A 23,546-nucleotide genomic window follows, 5' to 3' on the forward strand; every position below is an offset into this window, starting at 1 on the left:
ATTACCTGTAGCATAGACCGACTAGGGAAACATTTTAATATTAATAGCTGATGAATTTCTGTTGTGGAGGTAAACATAGTTGTTTTGGACAATAAGTTTAGTAAGCCCTTGCAGACAGAAAGTAAGACTTGAAAGGAACAGGGTCCCCAAACAGGGAGCACATAGAAGATTCAGACATTTAGAAGCAGGCAGACAAATGGGAAAACTCTGCAAGGGTTCAGCCTTCCGAGGACCTACAGAACACACAGAGTTAGGATTCATACCAACTGCTTCTAGTTCTGTGAGTGGGAGTGAGACAGGAAGGGAGGGGGCAGGAATCACACAGCAGTTAGCACCCAGATGGCGGCGAAGTCAACGCCCAGTAGGTCCTGAGGCCCAAGATGGTGGGAGACTTGACTTCCAGTAGACCTGGAGCTTCCTTATGCCCTCACTGTAATTATTAGCATGGTGAAGGGCACTCTCACAGGCGCCATGACAGTTCCCAGGGTGACCGTAAGAGGTCGAAAAGTGGGCAGTGGACCAATTCCTGGGAATCCCCGCCTCTTCCCCAGAGTCGTTGGAATACTCCTCCCACTTGTTAGCAGATGAAGTCTATGGAGTATGTTTGTCTCTGAATAAATCTAGTTTTACTCAGCTGTGGCTCACTCTTGAATTCTTTCCTGCACGAAGCCAAGGACCCTCACTTGGTGGGGTGCATCCCAGGGACTCAGCCAAGTCCTGGGCCATGGCCATCCTCTCGTGCCCCAGCTCCCTGTATCCGTAGAGTTAATATCTGTATTACCTAAGCAGGTTTCCTCTACCAGTCTCAGTTAGCAATAAAGAATATCAATGTTTTTGTTATCGACTCTGCAGTGGCCACAAATTAAACTAGTTGTTTTAAATAATTAATATAATGTAAACACTATAAAAATATGTTGAGATTGGATTGTGAGAAGGTGCATTAAAATGTTAACAGTGTTTGCTTCTGGGTGGAATTCATGTTCTTGAATAACTGACAGCTTTGTAAGTATAAAAGGTCGTTCGCCACATCTCTGGTTTCAGAGCTCATTGCCTCTTCTTCTGATGGACCTTACTGATAGTTCTCTTCGACGCTAGATGTCAAAGTAAATAATTTTAATTTTTCTTAGTACCAGGAGAGTTAACATGTTAACCACGAGCAAACCAATTCTCTTTTAATTTGAAACTCTGGCTGGAAATTTAAGTTGATGTTCCAAAACTAGTCAAGGAAATTAACAAGGACCTCTTCTAAAAGGAGTGAGAGAATTGAGGAATAAATACAGTGCACACGTTGAAATGTTTCTGAAAGTGTCCAGACTATTAGAAACTACTTTGGGGCCAGAATACCTATAAAGAGATCTTTCCTATCTTAAGTTAGTGTCATGAAAGAGTTAATGAACCTCCAAAACAGTAAACAATTTCCTACCTTTTTGGGTTAAGTTTAGGCTTGTTGAGCATGATGTAAATTAAAACTGTGGTTTCTCGTTTTCTATAGTCAAGCAAATGTATTACATGCCACTGTGAATAGAAAAGACACTTATAAACTCTCCTAAACAGCAATTTCTTTCCTGAGGAACAATGATAAATGTTCTTTCTTTAAAATGAGAATAGGAAATTACTCGACTACAAAGCATTCAATCTAGTATTATTAATTATGTAGATAATTTCATGATTTAATGAAATTTAGATAGCCTTGCAGGAAGCGATGTGATTTAGTAATACACTGACAATTAGCTGAGAATGTATCATGTATATTTTATCCATATTTCTAGACATCAACCTCTGAAACATTAGAATCATGAGGAATGAAAATATCTACCAGTCTTTTTTGAACACGAAAAATGTTCTTCTTTAAGGGAGAGGAAACATTGTGTCAAAAAGAGAAATTTCATCATAAAATTGAGTTTACAGCAAGCCCCAAATAGATAAAGTGTTTTGTGTATGAGAATTAAGTTGAACTACTGCAAGGAGGAATATTACTTAGAAAATGGTCAGACACTGCAGACTTGCAACTAAAGGTTGTAGAAGCTACCTGCTGAGGATTTAAAAGAGAAGTCAAAATCCAGAAGTCAAGGTGCTGTGAGGCTGGAATAGCCTGTTGCTTAGTGGTTGTCCAACCAAGCAAAAGAGACGAATGCTTTAGTAGCATACAATGCAAATTTCTATTTCTTGAACAGGATAGAGTCAAAACTGGATGTCTTGTCTTAAGACAACAAATAGTCATGGTATGTTTATTACCAACTTGTCAGGATATTCTGTTTAATTCTCCTGTTTTTCATAATGCCGGTGAACTACAGGTCAAGATATTACACACAAACACACACGCCAAGATTGTCTTATAATTTCCCCCCATGTAGTACATTCTGGTAAAATCAGCATTATCAGCTCGTTATACTTCCACTTTTTAAATCAGCATATTAGCAGTTTCCAATTTCATCATATCAGTTCATCAGATCACGTTAAAAGTTTTAAATCATTCTTCTATTCATATACTTCAAAATTCCTACTACTCCTTAATAAAGAAAATGACTCATATTTTGGCATTTTTCTCTTTAATATTGGTTTCCTTCTACTAAGACACCGTTAGGTTTTCAGAAAGTATAACCCTACTTCCTCTAAATCTTCTCAATTTAGGCTTCTATTTTCCCATCTGTCATTAGCTGAGCACAGGTTCTGTGGCCAGACAGCCTGGGTTTAATGTTACCTTTTCCATTTCTCAGCCGTTTTACCATGAATTAATTGCTTAGCACCTTAGTGCCCTTACTTTCAAAAATTTGTATCATAAGGATAATTAAATAATAAGATTGTAATGAGGATTAAAGGTTTATGAAGGACTGATAAAGAATGTGGTACAAAGTAAGTGCTCAATAAATATTTCTTTTAATATTACATAATTATATAGCTCTTCTGCTATCTCAGAAGAAAGTGTTGGGAGAACTTTGTGTATAAATGGGTATAAATGTGCAAAAATATCAAAAAATATCAAAGTGATGGCTTCTAGGTTATTACATTTACGTAAATGTGTATATGTAGTGTTTGCATCACACATGCAAGGACCACATCTCTACATGGTTACATTCACCTTAAAAATTCAATAACATTAATGTAGCACTGATTGCCATTCAAATATAAAAATATCTTTTACTTTTGAAACAAAGCCCATGCAGTTATTCTAAGAACATGTTTCTATTATTAGGCAGTGAAAAGATGATAACATATTCGTGGTGAGAAGGGAGAAACAAAATCGTATAATGAAATTGATTCCCCCAAATCAATTGCAAATACAATTATATCATTTTTAGTATTGTTTTCCTACTTTATTCACAATCAGCTACTTCTTTCTATGAAAAGAAACAAACACAGCTTCATTTGCAAACAGGTCCTTTTATTCCAATTTAAACAATGTAGCATTAGCCATATTTTTCTAATATGTCTAATGTTGCAATTAAAACAATAAGATATTCTTTTCAAATGTGAATATTTGACCTAGGTTGCTCAAGGAATAGCCAAATCATTAATAGCTATATTATTTTAAAAATGTTATTCAAATGCCTATCTTTTATTTTCATAAATGATTGAGACATCTTTTAAAAATAATAGCTTTTCTGGAAAAGGTGCGGAATTCAGCTTAACTGCATAGGTAGTCTTTGAAAAATTATCTCAAAATAATTTGAAAGTGAATTAAACTAATCTTGTATAGCTTGAATTCCATGCTAGAAGATTTTATTACAAAGACTTGGTTCTTTCTGTCCTATGCCTTCTTAATTTACATGTCCAAGATTATTTATATGTACTTAATTTTAAAAATTAATTGGGAATATCCAGGGTCATAAAAATTTAACTTCAGATAAACTGGTTAATTCTCACAAAATACTACCTTTATGGAGATAGCAAGCACTCTGAATGAGATTCTCTAAATAAAGGAGACAACACTATGTAATTTAAGATGTGAACATTTACAGGCTGAGCAAACCATATGGATTTAAAATTTCTTCCATGTAGAACACTGTAATTTGTGCTATATTTTCTGCCTGCCCTTTAACTGTACATACCGCAAAGTAGTTCCTTATGTCTGTGTGTCTTTATCTTTTTTTAACTGAAGTATAGTTTATTTACAATATTAGTTTCAGGTGTACAGCAAAGCGATTCAATTATTCGTGTATATACATATATGCATATTTATTCTTTTTCAGACTCTTTTCCACTATAGGTTATTACAAGATACTGTATATAGTTCCCTGTGCTGTACAGTCGGTCCTTGTTGTTAATTTTTTTATGTATAGTAGCGTATCTGTTAATCTCAAACTCCTAATTTATCCCTCCCTGTCTACGTGTCTTTATGGTAATAAGACTCCCGTATCAACACTTTTCCAGTGGATCTTGTACTTTCATGCTATGCCCATGTCAACAGTATTCCGGGAATGATACATGATACTATTAACGTATCCATTTAAAATCCAGGCTTTGGATGGATTACAAGTCTGCCATCCAGACCCTAAATTTTACACATGGTCTGCCTCAAATCTCAAACTTCAAATCAAATTTTCCAGCCTGCCTCAAAACGCTCTCCGTAACTACACAGTTTTGTCTTTTTGAGGGTACCACACTAATGGAATCACATGTAAGTAAGTATTTGAAGCTAGCTTCTTTCACACTGAGAAATACCTTAGAGAGCCATCCGAGTCCCTTATGCCATAGTTAATCCTTCTTTTATTTTGGATTTGTGGTCCACTGTGCAGACGCACCGCAGCTTTGGTATCAGTTCTCTCACAGAAAGACATCAGAATTGTTTCTAGCTGGGACACTTACAAACAGAGCCACGTAAAGGACCAGTATGTGTGAACTCAAGTTTTATTTCCTTGGGACAAATATGCAGGGATGGGATTCCTCGTGACTATGTATTTTTAACTTTATAAGAAACTGTCAAATTATCTTCCAAGTTGTAAAAAATTTGTATTTCCGTCAACAGCGTGTGAGAGTTCTGGCTGTGCTGCATTCTCACATGCACTTGATGCCTGAATTTTCTTTTTCAGCTATTCTAATAGTGGCAGTTATGCATTATGGTGGTTTTAACTTACATACCCACAATGGATAATAACCTTAAAAATCTTTTCGGGGAGAGGGTGTAGCTCAGTGGTACAGCGTATGCTTAGCACGCACAAGGTCCTGGCTTCAATCCCCAGTGCCGCCGTTGTAAAATGAACAAGTAAAATACATAAATAAACCTAATTTCCTCCCCACTCAAAAAAAAAATCTTTCCAGGTGTTTTTTTGCCTTTCATGCATCTCCTGTGGTGAAGCATTTCTGTAAATTTTGTTGTCCGTTTTTAATCTGTTTGTTTGCTCCTGCTGCATTTTAAGAGTTATTTAGACATTTTAGATACAAGTCCACTGTCTTTCCAAATATTTTCTCTTGGTCTGTAGCAGGTCTGTTAATTTTCTTAACAGTGTCTTTCAGATAAAACCAACAACAACAGCTAAGTGTTTAGATTTTAAATCTAATTTATCATTTTCCTTTTATGAATTGTGCCTTCAGCGTCTGGTCTCTTTGTCAAACCCCAGGACACAGAGATCTTCTCCTGTGCTTTCTTCTAAAAATATTATAGTTTTCAATTTTACAATCAGATCTATTTTCCATTTAGAGTTAATTTTTGTATAATGGTGTGAGGTTTAGGTCAAGGTCCTTCGAAAATTATTTTTGCATACAGATATCCAATTGTTTCAATGCCATTTATTGAAGGACTATATTCCTTCTTCATTAAAAAATATTGCATATATCTGCACTGGTAAAACATTAATCTATCCTATTTATGTGGACCCATTTCTGGACTTCATATTTTGCTCTATTGATTTATATCTTGTTCCCTTTACCAATACCATGCTGTCTTGATTATAATATAGTAAATAATATAATATAGTAAAATACAGTATTATATAATTATAATTGATTATAATATAGCAAAATATAACTATAAAATCTAGTTTTATTAAGGCATAATTGATATATTAAAAAACTGAACATATTTACTATCTATATAATTTGATGAGTTTAAGGATATGTGTAAACTCAGGATACCATCACCACAATCAATGTAATAAACATCCATCACCTCTGAAAGTTTCCTCCTGCCCGTGTGTGTGTGTGTGTGTGTGTGTGTGTGTGTGTATGTGTGTTTGTGTGTGTTGGTTTTGGTAAGAACCCTTAATTTTAGATCTAATCTCTTAACAAATTTCCAAGTACACCACACAATATTGTTAACTGTAGGCTCAGTGTTGTACAGCCGACCTCTAGAATTTATTCATCTTTTATAACTGGAACTATACCCATTTCCCCCTCCCCCCAACCCCGGCAACCACCACTCTCTGTTTCTATTAGTGTGACTACTTTAGATGGCTCTTATAAGTGAAATCATGCAGGATTCGTCTTTCTGTGACTGGCTTATTTCATTTAGCATAATGTCCTCCAGATTCATCCTTGTTGTTGAATATGGTAGGGCTTCTTTCTTTTTTAAGGCTGAATAATATTCCGCTGCATGCTTAGACCATATTTTCTTTATTCATTCATCTATCCACAGACACTTTGTTTCCATATCTTGGCTATCATGAATAATGCTGCAATGAACACAGGTATACAGGTATCTCTGTGAGATCCTGGTAACATACATCTGATAAGCAGTTAATATCTAAAATATGTAAGGAGCTCCTACAATCCAATAATATATATTCTGTGTATTCTATATACATTGCCTATATATAACATACATTACAGATAGATTTAACATAATACATGTATCTTACAAAGTGAGCAAAGGTCTTGAATAAACATTCTTCCAAAAAAGACATTCAGATGATCAACAAGCGTGTAGAAGATGCCCAGCACCACTAATCATCAGGAAAACGCAAATTAAAACCACAATGAGACATCACCTCCCACCTGCAAGAGAGATTATATCAGAAAGATGAAAGGTAACAAGGGCTGGTAGGATGCGGAAAGAAGAGAGCCCTCCTGCACTTACGCTGGTGGGAATGTAAACTGATGCAGCCACTATTGAAAACAGTATGGAGGTTCTACAAAAAATTAAAAATTGAACCACCGCAGGATCTGGCAATTCCACGTCTGAGTACATGTTAGTCTTTTCTATGGAGAAGATTTTATCTGCAGTACGCGTGGGAACACAGACGCAATTTCTCACGTTGAACAAAGATAAAGCAAAGCAAACCCTCTGATCTGCCGTTGCCATTTGTGCCTGACTCCCTCCGTCGCTCTGCCCCCGAGTCTGTTACCAGCCTCAGGTGTCTGGCAGCCCGGCTCCCCGCCTGTCTTAGCTACAGCTTCTTAGCAACGCCTGGATTTGCTTAGTTACTTAGCATGTGCTTCGGTGAAAGTATTTCGACGCTTTGCACCACTTACAATTGTCCCGCTCCAGGCTCACGAAGTGTCTTCGATTCGTGCTGCTGAGAGGCTGCTGACTGCTGCACAGGCACGTGTTCCTTTGAGCATGTGTGTCGTTACGCCCTCCCAGGGTAGGTGTTGCGTATTTCATTCCGCCTGTGCGAGTGGAGGGAGAATGGGTGCTGGTCCAGGGACTCCGGGGCCCTCCACATGGAGCGCCAACATTACCCAAGACAATTCTATGCCTTACAGTGCTATCATGAAAACAAAGAGTAATGAGTAATAAGAAGGACTTACACAGTACTTGCTAAGTATTTATCAGCCAGTAAATACTGCTTGATGGCGTCAGTGATACTAGTACTATTACTCCTCCCATTTCTATTAATTACTACATCAGCTACCCTGGGACGGTCTTCTAGGTTGCAGGTACATGAAACTGTACGGCTGAATAAAAAGAAAAAGAGATTATTAAAAGTAGGAGCCCAGTGGTTAATTTATAACTAATTCATAAAATTATTTTTCTAATGCAAGAAGGAACAATAGATGGTCTTCTGCATTGATGAGCAATGGGGGCAATTTTACCTGTGAAATCCGGTGCCTTTGGTGGTTGTTATACCCCCTAATACCATCATCAGACTCTCCCTATTTCTTCCCCTACTACCAGAATATTTAGTTTAGGTATCAGGAGGCCGTGTGCTTCCGGAGAGCCTAGGACTCACCATTAGCCCAATGGAGCAAACTTGACTGCATTAATCGAGTTGCAGCAATATGAATTCACTTTGTCAATGATAATTTGAAGAATGGTTTTGTGACATAATTTTGACCAATGATAACATGAATAAAAATATGGCTGATTGTTGGAATTTTGGGGTTGATTCTGGAGCATTTTCCTCAGTCGAAAAATAATGGGTAGAAAGTAGTGACATTCTGTTTCCTGGCTTCTGGGAGTTGCTTGAAACTACAGTGTTTGGAGCTGTGCAGCCATTTTGTGACTGAGAAAGCAATACTTGTCGCTGCAGTGAAGATACTGAGACTGGCATGGGGAAAGACGGAAAGATGGCTTCCTTGCTGTTGTCATTAAGCAGCCGAGCTCTCGCTCTGGACCTATTCCACCACCAGTATGCTTCTGTGGGGTGGGCCTTCCTTTTTAAAGTATTCTTATAGGGAAATCAACCTATGGGGGGAAGAATCAAGATTGAATGCTTATCTCTTGGTTAAATGGATGAAACATTTAAAGACCATTAGAAAGAAAGAAGTTCTGCTCCTGAAGATCATCAAACATAATCATGTGTCTTTATTACTGTTATTTTTGGCAGTTGGTTCTTATATTTGCTTCTCTAGTATTTTACATTATTTAAAATATGTATTTATATAGAAATAAACATGAAACATTGCTGATACAGATAGATGTGTAGAGGGTGGTTAAGAAGAGTCTGTAGCCACAAAGAAAGAAGAGTAACCACATCTCTAAAATATGTGGAATCCCTCTCTGCTACCAATTATTTTTAAGGATATATTTAATAGAGATTTTCATCCACTGATTTTCAGACATTTTGGATCATTGCCTTAGGATGGGGAAAATGTTGAATCAGGAATATAGTGCTCATTAACATTTAACAGTTATCCTTTTAAAATCATTTAGTTACCTGAGGCTTTGTAAGATGTATCTTATTAATACTTTTCATGGTGATAGAGATGAAGACAATTTAAGTGACATTTATTCTTGTTCCTTCAAGTTGTGGAGCTAGTAAGTTGTTCAGAAATTATAAGAGTTATTCAGATCTCCTTAAGGAGAAGCAAGAGTGTCTTTCAAATCTTTTCTAAAAGGAGAGGGTGAGGGTCTTACACTGAATCCCCCAGGAGTCTTAACCCTCAAACTAGTCCACATGCAGCTTCCAGAAATTTCCCACAGTTACTCCGTCAATGCTCCTAACAGTTACCGACACTTGTGGCTTCTGCTTTAGGTAAGCTGATTGGCATTCTTCAAATTCTCCTTTTTCTCCAGTTTTTGAGGTGATGGTTTGTCTTGGGACTTCAGTTCTATGACAGATAAGAGAGAAGTCATTGATTTTCAAATGCTTAGTTCCCTCCAGCCCATTATGAGGGTAGAGATGACACTTTCCAAGCTCTTTTCATATCAAGCAGAAATTCCTCAATGCATTTTTTAGAAATATGAGTCTTTAAGTTTAAAAAAGCATATGATCTTTCACTTAATATGCAGTAAAGATTTCTCCATGTCTTTTTATGGCTTGATAAATTGCTTTTTTTTAGCACTGAATAATATCCCATAGTCTAGAGGTACTACACTTTATCCATTCACCTATTGAAGGACATCTTGGTTGCTTACAAGTTTCAGCAGTTATGAATAAAGCTTCTATAAATATTTGTGTACAGGTTTTTGTGCGAACATAAGTTTTCAGCTTCTTTGCGTAAATACCAAAAAAGCAGGATTGCTAGATATATTGGGAAAATATGTTTAGTTTTGCAAGGTACCACCAAACTGTCTTCCAAAGCAGATGTACCAATTTGCAATCCCATCAGGAATGAACGAGAGTTCCTGTTGCTCCACATCCTTGTCAGCATTTGGTGGTGTCAGTGTTCTGAATTTTGACCATTCTAATAAATGTGTAGTAGTATCTCACTGTTATTTTAATCTGCATTTCCCCGATGACATATGGTATGCAGCGTACTTTCATACGCTTAGTCTCCATCTATATATATTCATTAGTGAGGTGCCTGTGAAGGTCGTTGGAGCATTTTTTAATCAGGTTGTTTGTTTTCTTATTGTTGAGATGCCAATCTGAAAAGACTACATACCCTATAATTCCAACTATAGGACATTCTGGAAAAGGCAAAACTATGGACAAAGTAAAACGATGAGTGACTGCCAGGGGCTGAAGGAGGGGGTGCATGAATAGGTGGGACACAGAGATTTTTACAGCAGTGGAAGCACTCTGTGTGATTCTGTAGTGGTGGATAGATGCCATCATACATTTGCCCAAACCCATAGAAAGTACAGCACAAAGAGTGAACCCCTAAGATTAACTATGGGTTTTGGTTGACAATGATGTGTTAATATAATTTCGTCAACTGTAATAAATGTGTCACTCTGGTGGGGGATGTTGATGGTGGGGAAAGTTATGCATGTGTGGGAGCAGGGGGTATATGGGAAATCTCTGTTTTGTCAGGGTGCTGATTGTGATGGCATCAATCCCACTGTCTTCTCATGTTGTCAGCATTAGCGGACAGCATTAAAACAGTGGGACCATGCTTCCAGTAACAGATTCTAAACATCACCTTGTTTCTTTGCGTTGATTACTTAGTATTTGTGATCTCACGTGGGCTGTGAACTAGCTTTGTATTATCAAAATGAGTGGCTTTGCACTGGGATAAACTCTAGATGGGAAACGTGGTGGCAGCGCCTAGTCTGTACTGTGACTTTGTGGCACAGCGCACCAGCACAGTGAGTGCATGTTTGGAGAATGCTTTGTACACAGTCGGTGCAAGCAGACACATTTACTGCTTGCAGTCAAAGTGGAGGGGGTGCTTTTATAGGTAAGGAAGCCTTGATTTTGCAGTGTAACACTAGTGTGAAAATACCTGGATGGCAATAGTGTGGTTATTTCCGTAGGGGAAGCACGTACATCATTAAAGTGCAAATGGAGGAACGTGTTGATAGTGTCAGTTGTGATTTTGCATAATAGACGTTAGTAACTTGGTGCTGATATTGTTTTTATAAAAGCATTAAGCCAGGTTCAAAGGTCAGAGGCAAGGAGACTATTACTGTCTTCAATGATGTTCAGTATTTGCAGAAAAGAAGGAAATTGCTTATCCCATTTTCTGCATCCATGTTTCACACTTATATTTAGCTGTTTCTCAAACTTGAATATCTCAAAATCTTCCCTTTGTGTTCCATGTATTTCTTCTACACATTCTTAGCAGACTTTTGTACATTTTTCTGTAAGACACATGCAGATGAGTACTCTCCTTTTCTGTACCAATGTCTTCTAATAATTCAACAATTTTAAAAGTTGTACTAGAGAATCAAGAAAAAACATATGATAATGCAGAACAATAAAAAAAACTGAGTTCCATTTCCAGGAATGTTAAAGAGTAGTGTTAATATTTGATTCAAAATATGGTTTGGGATTTTTCTGGCACCTGTAAAAGTGTTTTCTAATTATAAATTCTCTTTAATAAGTTCAATCAACTAAGTAACAGCTTTTGATCATAATTATTTGAAATAATAGAATAAATTACTAAAAACTACTATTTAAACTTTAAATATTTGGTATTCTGTTGATTCACTTGCATTAGGTAAATTATGTTTTTCCTTTTTATTAGAAAACCCAGAAAAAGGGGGAAAATAATGAGAAAATGACAGGTGTTTACAGACTTTGATTGACAAAGGAGACTGTTAAGGCGTAGAAGTTACCATTAAAATCTCAGTGAACCATTTTGAAAAGCAAATTGGCAAAAATAATAGTTGGAGAGAGAGGGTAGAGCTCAGTGGCAGAGCACATGCTTAGCATGCATGAGGTCCTGGTTCAATCCCCAGTATCTCTGTTAAAAAATTTCATATAAATAAAATATACAAATAAATAAAACATAAATAAATCAAAATAAAGAAACCTAATTACCTCCCCCTGTATCCCCCCAAAATAATAGTTGGTCATGCTCTTAGGCTGGGAATTGAACTTCTTTGCTCACAATTTCTTTAATATTTAGTTATTATGTAACCACATGGCTGCATATCTCAAGGATGCAGATACAGTGGAGACAATGAGACAGTGAGACAAAGTAGTGATTGAAAAATCAGAAATTTTAGAGGCTAATTTTAAAGGCTTATAACCTTGAGATACAATGGACAAAACGCAGAGAATGAAAGGTTATGTATATTTCTTAAAATACGTTTTAGCATCTACAAGATAAGTAAAAGTGAAGACCGGTGAAAGGAATAATAGGTAGACCACAATCGCATGGTGCCGGTAACGAAAAACCTTCCTGAAGTTCTTTCTTTTCTTCAATCTAAACTTTGAAGGCAAAGAGAAGGTAAGCATCCTGAGTTAGATAAAAGAACATCCCGAAAGGAGGGGTTATTTTTTGGTTAGGCTTAAATATGAGAATAAGATAATAGTGTCAGACAATGTTTTCCAAACTGAAATACCTGCGTGGTGCAGGAAATTAAATGACGTGGGTGGGTAAATTTAAGGGGAAATCCTTTGAAATTCTAGGGCAAACCTTAGATGTACTGGTATCCAACAGGGAGGCTCCAGACACATTTTAAAAGGCCAAGTGGCTTGTTCCAATGCATTTGGGTAAGAAAGATTGTATCCTGAGAAGCAAAAGGGACCAGGAGACTTCAGGATGGTGAAAGAAATAGCCGTCATCCCCTAAGCGAGCCTCTTTCCTTCATTTCTCAGTCACACAGGTAGTCGGATTTGCTAGTTTAGTTTTGCTGAAAGAGGGAAAACATGACCATCCCTCAGAAAAACCTAGAAACATTCTATTACACAGAGTCCATGTTCTCTTCATGAATTTCTTGACCACCAGGATGGAAATATTAATGAAAAAAAAACAATCCAGTATCATGGAATATCCTCATTTCAAATATCCTAAAGCTTTTTTAAAATTAATTTTTGAACTTTTTTTTTTAATGGCTGTACTAGGGATTGAACTCAGGACCTCATGTATGCTATACCCTCCCCCTTTGAAATATCCCAATGCTTTTTGCTTCTCTACATGTGTCACTCACTGGTAACAAATGAGGAAGTTGGGAAATCATGTTAATTCTTTATTTGGGGCTGGGTATTTGTAATTATATAAACTGTAGCGAGTACTTACTGCAGGCTTGTAACCATTGCTGTAGGCCTATGACATCGTCCCTCCCTTTCTTTGCTTTTCTTCTCTAATGAAACATTCAGTAGCTTCTCCCAACCTCACTCTCAGCCACCTAGGATCCAGCTTTCTACTGCCCTGAGAAAAGGAAGTAATCAGAGGGGCATCCCCACAGGCCGCCCCCTCAAGCTCTGTGGGAGCTCCTCTCCCATGCTGGTCCCTGCTGAGCTCTGACGCCAGGTCTTCTAACCTGCACAGGGAGCCACTCCAGGGACACGGCTCTGCCTCTCCTACTTCCATTTTTTCCCTTCTAATGGAGCCCTCTAAAAACATGTTTCTCCCATCTCAAAAAAAAAAAAAAAAAAAAAAGCCCTCATATATTTGGACCCTGTCTTTTTCTAGTATGGCCCTAGTTGTCTTTCTCTTTATGGAAAAATGCTTCAGAACAGCCCTTTGTGTTTGCTGTCTCCAAAAGTATTTGCTTCGCTTTGTGTTTGCTTTGTATTTGCTTTCCTTCTGTCAAACCCACATCGATCATATTTATGTCTTTCCCACTCAAATAAAAGAGATCGTATCAAAGTCCCCAGTGGCCCATATTGCTAAGACTTTTCCACCTTGCATTTTCTTGGCACCTGTGTTAAAAATCAGTTGACCACAAATGTAAGGGTGCATTTCTGGAATCTTAAGTCTATTCCATTGGTCAATATATTCACATAGACTTGATTACTTTGTGTGAAGTTTTGATAGGGTGGTAGTGTATGTTCTCCAATTTTGTCCTTTTTGGCAAGATTCTTTTGTCTATTCTGTATCTCTTGTATTTCCTTTTGAATTTATAGATCAGTTTTATTAATGTCTGCAACAAAGTCCATTTGAAATTTTGATAGTGCTTTTGTTGAACATGTAGACTAATTTGGTAATGCATGCCACCTTTTGCAGCTTCCAGTGTCTCCTGTAACAAGGAGCCCTCAATCAATGCCACAAAAATAGTTGATACTCAAATACAGTCCTGCATCTTCACTTACACAAAGGAAAAAACTACTCCTGCACCGTACTAAGAAAAATAGCAAGAGTCTTCAGAGGCAAATCCTGAATCAAACTTCCAAGCATAATGCAGACGTTAATCAATGCTCGGCCGCTGAGGCTGCAGTGACCTCGCGGGTTTCCTGTTCCCACAAGAAAAAATGGTTGTGAACGTGATTCCCATGAATTAGTTCGAGTGCTTTCAACTAGTTTTCTCATAAAAGAAAAATTTTTCCCCAAATAAAACTAGATCACGTATTTCTAGTAAGTTAGGCAGGCTAAGCTGGTATCTTTCAGACTTCTACGCTTCCAGAACACACAGTGTGAGTCTTGCCTTTAAATATATTACAAATATGATAAATACTTCAAAATAGGTGTGAAGTATTTTGCCACATGAAGATCAGTAGGTCCTGCTTGCCCTGCAGAATAAATATTTAATATCTTTGAGGAAATTAATGATATAATCCTTTCCTGCCCCTTTCTCTTCTAGGCCAGCATAGTTAGAAGGTACATTCCTTTTAAGTGACTTGCGTCTTTCATGTAAAGAAAAACATAAAGGAAATTTAAAATAAAAAATAGAGGAGGTCCATTTGTTTATATTTCTTCATTTTTGTCTCAAGAATACCACAAGGCAGAAAAACTCACTGTTTACATCAGTGTTGCTCGAGGGGAAACATTTTGCTTATGTTTGCTTGGGAATCAATTTGAGTGTGTTCCAATGTGAAAACTGCTGCTTGCTTGAATGTCCGAAGTTTCTTGTTTTTTTTTTAACCTTTATGGCAGAATCGTCTTGAGCCTAGAAAATTATCATAACAGATGTCAAAATCCTCAGTAATTTTCCCATGAAGCATCTAATAGAGATGAACACAGTTTCCTGGCTAACCTGCCAGCATGCATTAGGAACAAAGTGTCCCCCACAGCTACCTAAACAAATTAACATGCTGTATGGGATTATTTGATAGAAACCAATTACATTTCGTTAATTTTCAGCTAAAGATAATGATTTTAGTTTTAGAATAATTCACACGAAGCCATTTTTTTTTGAGACAATAATTAAATACCCAGCCTAATTGCCTATTAAGGACATATTTTGCCTGTGATGATAAAACCAAATTATCAGCGTTTAGACCTATCAGGGGATTCTTCAGAATTTTCAAGTGTTATTCAAAGGCAGTTTTAACAAATTCATTAAGAGCAAATGCTTGCTTCACAGCAAACATTGAATAAATATATGGTGAGTGACTATTTAACACAATGAATAAATAAACAGGGATAAACTTATACAGAAGTCACCACACCACCTGTCTCTGCCCGCAAAGTCAGGTACCAGTCGATGGAAGAGTTGAGGTCCTCAATATTTTTACAAGTCAGTGTTAACATTCTACTCCTCCTGTGAAGCTTCAATGATGTTTTATGTTAAAGACATGATCTTTAAAAGAAAGAAAGAAAAAACATTTTTCCATACGTTTTGACAAGTGGTGATTAGAGACCGGGGACTCTGGAGTCACACAGATGTAGTTTGAATCCTGATTCCACCACGTAACAGCTGTTTGTCCTCGGCCGAGTTAATCAACCTCTCTGAGTCTTACGACCTTATCCTTAAAATGAGAATAGCATTCATACTTAGCCTGAAAGTTGTCATTAGAATTAAATGAGATGATGCATGTAAATCACTTAGCACTGCGCCTGGCACAAATTAGATATTTAATCCAGTTTAGATGTTAATTTTAACACTCTTCTTCTTACTGTTCCTTCTTCTTACTGTTCCTTGCAGGGCTTTATTTTGGTTCATGTTTTGTCATCATGACAAATGTATTTTGTTACAGAGGATAAATTTAAATTTCAGTGGTTGTGAACACCGGCTCAACATACCATAAAAAACTGAATAACTTTTTGAGCTATGATATGGCAAAAATGTATTTTTCTTCCCTCTTGCTTCAAACATTGTCAAATTATTGTAGATTTAATTTGTTCCTGCTTATTTATCCATCTGGCACTTTATTTCTCTCCCTCCCATTGTGTTGAATGAATGGTCATATTAAGCTATGCTCTCAGGAATCATGCATGCAAATGTCTGACTTGCATTAACAAAATGAATGCTTTTGATTCCATATTGCTTTGATAATAAAACCAAACAAAACCCCTAACGTTTATTATGGATAACTACTTTGGGAAAAACAAATGCAATGTTTTATCAGAATTGAAATGATAAGTAAAAAAGTGCCTTCATGGTTATTACAGTGTCACACAGCAAACCAAATGTAAATGTTTTAATAACAGGAAGTATCATGCAGGCCACGTATGTCAGCTCTTTAATTATATCTGACGGAGCAGCAAACCTGTGAGTGTGTCGGCCTGTGCACAAAGCCCTAGGGTTTTGTTTTATCCCCAAGTCTTTGCAGAATTCTGCATTTTACTAAATTATTACACTAAAAGATATAGAATCAAGTGTCAGTTACTCAGATGGTTTGAATGTTTGAGTCCACTCCACACTCATATGTTGGAACCGTAGCCTCCCAGGGAGATGGTATTAGGAGGTGATTAGGTCAGGAGGATGGAGCCCCGCAAATGGGATTGGTGCCCTTAGAAGAGGCTTCAGGGAGCTCCCTCTCTTCCTTCCACCATGTGAGGGCAAGACCAGGGCGCTCATCTGACTGCACTGGCATCCTGACCTGGGCCTTCCAGCCTCCAGAACTGTGAGGAATGAATGTCTGTTCTTTATAAGTCCCCCAGTCTGCGGTATTTTGTTAAGCAGCCCCAAATGTCTAAGATACCCAATGGCAGAGAATTGACAAGTTATCAATAGTCTCACATCGCATCTCACTGTTACATAGTACCTTGCCCATTCTTGCAAGGTACAACAGCACATTTAAACTGTGCTGAATGATGTATGCATCACTGCGATTGGAACATTGGAGCAATGGTATGACCGACAAGGGAATCTGAGATGAATTTACCTGCTAAGAATCTAAGGAATAATAATCACTGCTCGACTGATAACATCACAACTTTACAGACTGATTCATCCTCTCATTACAGTGGCCTAATTTCTAGTTTTATGCTAATTCCAAGTCTCCATCTCTAAATAATAGTTCCCCTAAAATCCACGTCTATCTATCTATCTATCTGTCTGTCTGTCTGTCTGTCTGTCTGTCTATCTATCTATCTATCTATCTATCTATCTATCTATCTGTCTACCTACCTATTTATCAGTACAAGTCAAGTTTCTGTCTGTGTATCCCACAGGGACCCTATCTCAACATTTCCAAAACTGAAATCATTTTTATATCCTATCATCCAGAGCCTTACTTAGTTTTGTAGCACCTAAATTGCTGGCAAGACCGGTGACTCTAGCCAGAAATCTTGGAATCATCCTGGGCAACGTCTATGGTGCACAGTCAACTTAAAATTATCCACATCTTTAGCAGGTTTTAGCTCCCAAATCATTTTTCATCTGTCTTCTTTTCCATCCCCATGGCACTGCCTTAGTCCAAGCCCTCATCGCCAGATTACAAAGTTTCTTCACTGGTTGGTTCTGACTGTGATGGACAAACTTAAAGAAAGAGCAGCAAGTCTTTGCCCAAGGCACACAGAGTAAACAACAAGGACAGTGTTTGGACGTTCACATTAAACAAACTGTTGATTCTAGAACACAGGTCGGATGGTAGGTAGATAACCAAATGCGAACCTTGATCCTGTGGGTTGTCCTATCACCAGATGAGTTCAGGTCCCAACCTTGCCTGGTCTCGTGTGAAGACAGGACACAATATAGGACATGAGTTTGGGAAGAGCAGGGTGTGAGAATTGGAAGGAACGTATGGCAATTTTAAAATGACTTGTGGTACTCCAGAGCCTGAAAGCACCAGTGAACCTGTTTTAGGTTAAAACAGCTCCTAAATGATAGGGAAGTTTCTAGGTCATCTCAGCCAACTCAGGATCCCTTCAGTCACTTCCGGGTCTTACTGTCCTCCCAGGTTTGTGCATAACGTCCCAGCTGTGGGAATAAGAACAGAGGAGAGCTGGAAAGTGACTATTAGATGGGGACAAGTGGTCACTGGGGAGTCAGCTGCTTGAACTAATATCTGATCATGTGGATGTTAGGGTTCAACTCACCCAATCAACTTGTTGGCCCTTCCTTTCTAGTAACCTATAATAAGAGTTTATCTTAAGTGCATTTGCGTCCTTCTCGGCTTTGGTGTGTTCCCCCAAACCTTTACACCTTATATCTGAGTCTTAACTTTTGGAATGCAAAAACACAAAAATAGCCAAGAATTTGTGTCTTGCGCCCTTGGGACACTGCCTCACAACCCTCCCCAAGGCCCCGGGGTATGTGGCTGACCCTGGGGCAGAAGGGCAAGCATGACAGCTATGCGCAGGGGAGAAGCCATCAGGATCCTCTATCATAGCTTCCTTGATGGACTGTTCTTGTCTGCATGCTTTATTTCTCTCACTCTTTCTTTTTTTGGAAATTTCTTTATGTGGTGACTTTTGCTTTGCATTTAGGATGGAGTGTGTATTTTTGGCTCCTCTCCAGGCCCTTCAGGGAAACATTTGGAGTCCATCTCATCCTTTGATGCAGTGCTCAGTAAGAAGTGCTCCCACGTCTAAGTGAGAGCCAACTGCATAACTGAATCTTTTCCAGGTTGAATCAAATATCCTGGTGGAGAATAACACTGACAGCTTTGTTAATGTTGTGTTGCTCAGGGTTGTTGTATAAGCCACGTCTAAGGATATGTCTCATTAATCCTAAAAATATCCCCATACTAAGATCAGATCTTTTTTTTTTTTGCTTACATGTTATTTTTAGAAATCAAAATGCTTGTGTCATCATTATGTAATCATTATTTATCCCAGTTGGTGTGGTAAATATTGAGTCTGTGTGTACAGAGATTAGGCACTATCAATTTTAGTAACAGTTACGGATGAATCACACGTAATATCTCAATTATACCTCCCCCCAAATCAGTGATTCCTTGAATTACGCCTAAACCATGAAATGTTACTAAATACTAATTTGCTAAATGTTAATTTACCAATGACTTAAAACATACTGATGACTTATCTCCCCATGGTTTTAAGCCAAGAAAAAGAACAAAGGGAGTTTGTTCCCCAAAGTACTCTTATTTCCCCCAAAGTCATTACTCATTTTCTCCTGAAGAATCAACAGTATACGACATTGTGTACGTCTGCACCTACGCTTGGAGCTATTTGATATCTGAAAATTTTTTACTTATTTTTGATTTTTCTAGTACTTAGACGCGTTCTTAGAACATAGTAGATAATCAATAATACTGTTGAAACTAACAGGTATATAAATAAATTAGTAATACTGCACATCAAGTCAAGTTATTTTCAGAAAAATAGGAGTTAGCAAGTTGAAATTTTGGAAGTTTTGTCCTAATGAGTAAAGACAAGTTCTAGACTGGTTTTTTCTTTTGCATAAAGTGTGCCAGCAGCAATTTCCGCTTTCAGCTAATTCTGAGAGGACGGAGAACTTGAGGACCTTCACGAAACAGTCTGAATACCTGAATTTCTTCACAGTAAATTTAGCAACATAATCACCAATTTAATTTCATTAAGATTTTCTAGACCAGTTTATTTTTCATAGAACCAATTCTGTGCACTTCTATTTTCTCACTCCGTGCTCAAATTGAAATAGTCAGTACAGTTGGCATAAACAGGTAGGAGGGCAGATACAGTGGCCGTTAGTAAGCTGGTAATTCATCTTTTAAAAGCAGAGGTGTGCAACATTCTAGAAATACTCCTGGAAGTTGCGAGGGTTCCACGTGTGGAAATGGGAGGCCTTAATGCACTCAAAATGGGAGTGTCAACGAGACTGGCTCAGTGAAGTTGACTGCTTCTAAGACAGGCCCTTGATGACAATCTTGTAATCAAAATAGGTAATGAATCACGTTTTGATCTAAAGAATAGGAACTGGTATGATATGGGTATAGTTGGGGTCAGAAATTTTCTAAATGTTCAAAATATGAAATTTTAAAACCTTCTCACTCAAAATCTGGGCAGTGAACACGACTGTATTTACAGCCTTACACCTATTCTGAAAAGTAGTTCAACTAATTCAAGATTAACTTACTAATTCCCATTCTATAGATTTTAGGAAATGGAGAGGAAAATATACATAGGACTCTGAGACATTTTACATAAAAAATGGAATGTGCACTTAGTGTGGTGTTACAATAACCCAGGCTTTGGATTTGGGGCCACAAAATCTATTTTCTCTCCCACCAGTCTCAGAAGTAGACAGACTTCAGCATTTTTGGTTGCAAATGCAATCAGAAGAGAATAGTTTTGCATTCTAATAACACCAAGAATGTAGCTTATCAACTTGCAGAAACTGCTCTGAACGTCCTCCAAATAGAATAAACACTGACATGTTACAGAAGTTTGGTTGCTGTTTGGTTATCTCTAGTGCTGTGCACCCTTTGAAATCTCAGAAATCGTTCCTGATTTACCTTCTGCTTGAAGGACCCTGACTGCTGCCCGTGGGAGAGGCCAGATGGCAGGAGCTGTGCACAGTTACCTTTTACATCATTTTCTTTTTCCCTCCTCTCAATAATCACCCAAAATGAGAAGAGATGCTGTGAGATTGAATCTTTCTCCTTCTAGATTTTACTTCAATTTTATTTACTTGGCAGATTAATTTTATACATCTTGATTCAGATAAAATCACTTGTATGTAATCAAATTTGATTAAAATCTGTATTGCAGCTATGCTGTAGCAGCCCATCGGTACACGTGATGAAAACTGGATCAGACTGCTGCTCATCTGTTGTAGAATGTCTTAAACCCCTCCGTGATTACGCCCTTGTCAATCTACCCCACGTGGGAATTTGTGGTGATGACTTATTCTAGCTCATTGATCGCTTTGTCCTCATTTGATCGAAATGATTCAGTTTCCTTAATCGGCTCCTCTTGTTATGGCCACGTGTTGGAGACATTTCAAAAGCTGAAAAAAATTTTGGCTTGGGGTCCACAGTTAAAGAAATACTATTTTCAGTCTCCTTTTTAACAAATACACACACACACACACACACATATGTGAACTTTCAGGTTATATTACACATATTATTACAAACATAATATAACTGTAGTACGAATTTATGAAACAACCACATCAAAGAAGGTGGGGAGAAAGGTGCTGACCTCAGTAAGTCTCGAGGTGATTGGAGTCTGTAAGGCTGAAGACAAAGGACCTGTACATAAGCACTGTATTCTGGTTGAAAAAATTATATCCTAAATTTATATCCTATGAGAGTATGGGTTAGCAAGTCTGATGCTGTAACCCATGTATGCTTGCTGGAACAGGAAATGGACATTAGAAAAAAACTTAGGAAAACTGAATATACTACAAAGTTTTGTTTAAAATAATGTATCAACATTGGATCAGTGGTTGCAACCAATGACCACACTCATGTAAGATGTTACTAATAAGGAAATCCAACGTGGGTTACATGGAAACTCTGTACTGCATCTCAATTTTCTGCACATTAAAGACTTTAAGAAGTGAAATCTACTTAAAAAATAAAATATGGAATATCCTGACATTCTTAAATCAGAACAGACATGAGGGAATAATGTATTTGAAACAACCGTTATGTACGTTTCTGACACTATTCTAGCTGCTTAGGGAACAGCAGAGAGTAAAACAGGCAGAAATTCCGATTCTTATTAACCTGGATTTTTAAGCAAGGGTGAAAACAAGCAAAACTTTTAAACTATGTAAGATATTTGAAGGTGATAATTACTCTAAAGGAAAATAAAGCATGAAAGAGGATGCATTGTGCTGGGTAGTGGGTTGGGGTTGGTTTCTGAATAATCAACTAATCAGCTATGTTCTCTTGACCCTCTGACTTCGGTGTAGTCTCGGACATACAGACATTTTTATCAGTGATACACAAGACAGAATTGAGAAGCATCCTGGAAATGCAGGTAAACCAGAAGACATGAAAAGATGAGCGTGAACACGGCAGAAATCGATGATGCAGAAGTAGACGTTATGTACAAAACAACGTAAGTAAGTGTTGGACTTCAGAAAACCAGACAAACGAGGGACAGGAAGCAACAGTCAAGTGCTAGAAAAAACATTTCCTTTTCTCACTGTAAACTTTGAATCTAGGGCTTGAAGGAATTAAAGTAAATTCAAAGGTAAATTGATTAAAAGTTTTACTGCTTTAATAAAATTGATAGCGTCTCTGAATTTAAGCTACAAAAGGAAAAAAGTCAAGCCTCAAAAATGGGTTTAAAAAAGGGCACAATTCAGTATCAAGGCACAAAACCAAGATCAATCTCAGATTTCTCACCTTCAAAAAATATAAACAGTTTAAAAGTGAAAAAGTTTCTGGCTCAAGAATAAGAAATGTAGCTAAAGTGAAATTACTGAAAATATTTTTCACATATAAAAATGTTCAAACCTTGTAACCAACTTGAAAATCATTACTCAAAGATCAGTTCAATAAATACTAGATCAAATTAATCAAGAATGGGATGTTAGAAAACCACTGAGAGTAAAAGTTGAAATCAATTAAATGGATAGATAAGTATGCAGTGAGAAGGTAGCATTAAATGAAATATAAATGACCAAAATCTTTGTAAGAATATATTTACATAGGTAAAAAAATAATAAAATTATAGTGCTTATTTTTATATTTCACAGCAATAAAAACTAAAAGAAAAACTGGGGATGAAAACATAGATCCCATATATTTAGAGGATTCTAGATTCATTTCTCTGCCTTCAAAATTTATGTTACAGAGTAATAACCATCATCACATTGCGAATACTCAAGTAGTACCATGATAATCTGGAGGTAGACCTTTCTATTATTCTCATAATAGAGGTGAAATTAAAGAGATCCATTGATTTTAAAATCAATATATGTACACCAGAAATTGACACAGCATTGTAAACTGACTATAACTCAATAAAAAAAAAAAACAGAAAAAAATCAATATGTAAGAAGACAATGTCATGCAATAGAAAGAAGATATTAGAGAAAACCAGAATGAGATGAAGCAGAAATCAAAGACAGACAGATAGATAGATAGATAGATAGATAGATAGATAGATAGATAGATAGATAAATAGATAGACAGACAGACAGACAGACAGATAGACAGACAAGTAGTTGGATAGGTGGATACCAGATCACCAGCAGAACAGGAGAAGAAGGAACCCCAAATGCATACATGCCTTCCTGAGAGCGAGTCTGTCACCGTGGATGGGAGTTCGGGTTTCAACGTCACATAGGCTCACAGTCACATTTCAGTTCTGTTATTTTC

At 37.3% G+C, this 23,546-nt stretch overlaps 1 long non-coding RNA gene across 1 annotated transcript; it reads left to right on the forward strand.

Moving 5' to 3' along the window:
• Nucleotides 1-302: 302 nt before the first annotated feature.
• LOC116660650 lies at nt 303-15,744 on the forward strand. Its single transcript, XR_004316229.1, has 3 exons — nt 303-686; nt 4,249-4,251; nt 15,734-15,744. It is a non-coding gene; the product is annotated as an uncharacterized LOC116660650 (long non-coding RNA).
• Nucleotides 15,745-23,546: the final 7,802 nt, after the last annotated feature.

The sequence above is a fragment of the Camelus ferus genome, chromosome 30 (assembly GCF_009834535.1).
Source record: "Camelus ferus isolate YT-003-E chromosome 30, BCGSAC_Cfer_1.0, whole genome shotgun sequence".
NCBI lineage: Eukaryota > Metazoa > Chordata > Mammalia > Artiodactyla > Camelidae > Camelus > Camelus ferus.